The sequence below is a fragment of the Magnolia sinica genome, chromosome 1 (assembly GCF_029962835.1).
Source record: "Magnolia sinica isolate HGM2019 chromosome 1, MsV1, whole genome shotgun sequence".
Taxonomy (NCBI): domain Eukaryota; kingdom Viridiplantae; phylum Streptophyta; class Magnoliopsida; order Magnoliales; family Magnoliaceae; genus Magnolia; species Magnolia sinica.
The window spans coordinates 51,561,579-51,562,549 of record NC_080573.1 but is presented as its reverse complement, the minus strand read 5'-3'; positions in this window follow the sequence as shown (position 1 = coordinate 51,562,549).

Genomic DNA, 971 nt, shown 5'->3' with positions numbered 1-971 from the left:
TGATAAATCCGGGCTCATCTCCTCCATAAAAAGGACTTACCAAGAAAAAGCATGATGTTGGTCACGCCACTGAGATGAGGCATGAACAATTAGCACAAAAAAGAGGGAGGACTTCCTCTTAAAATCCTGGACCGGGTCCTTCATCTTCAAATGTCTTTGTCAATCCTAGTTCCTCCACAAACAGCTAGGTTTGCTAAATAGAAAGTGATCTGTGAAAGGAATGTTGACCTAGATTGTCAATAGAAGTTTAATGTCTACGATATCCTTTTTCATCAAGGTTGGCATCCCATTCTGTTTTTTGGTGGAGCTATCAATGAAAACCTTGTTCGGCCTTTCTTGTCTCATTGCAATCAACCAGAGGATGGAGATTTATTGAGTTTTGTGGTTAAGTACTAGGGTCGGGTGTTTGACATTTCACCCGCGTGCATTTCATCACTGATTGTGGTTATGTTGTGCTTGGACCAGCCCACTGAATTAACACTTTTAACAAAAGGTAAATGGGCCGTTTGGACAAAATTTCTATGTAATGGTCAAAATGTCCCTTGGCATCATGGAAACACACTTAGGTCATCGAACATGTCCATTGACTAATGTATTCTTCATCTCATATTTGTGTGCAATGTGAATCCTCAGTCCATATGGTAGAAACCTTCTACAATCTTGGCAAGAGGTAGCATATGTTTCTATCTACAATAATATATTATCAGCTTACCTCTACATTTGAGTTAAACAATACTGGGTTACCATTTGGTCAGTTATTATATCATCTTGCTCTCCAGTGCGATTTAAGAGTCTATGGGCACTTAGGTCATTGGTTCAAAATTCAATACACAAAACATACGAAAGATGAATATTCCCTTTGCATCTAGATCCTCTCAGACACCTGTATCCCCTGAACAGGCCGATGTTCACATCTTGGATTTGGCTGTAGACACAACTACGGCTCCCGTTGATGCGTTGTCACCATCAGC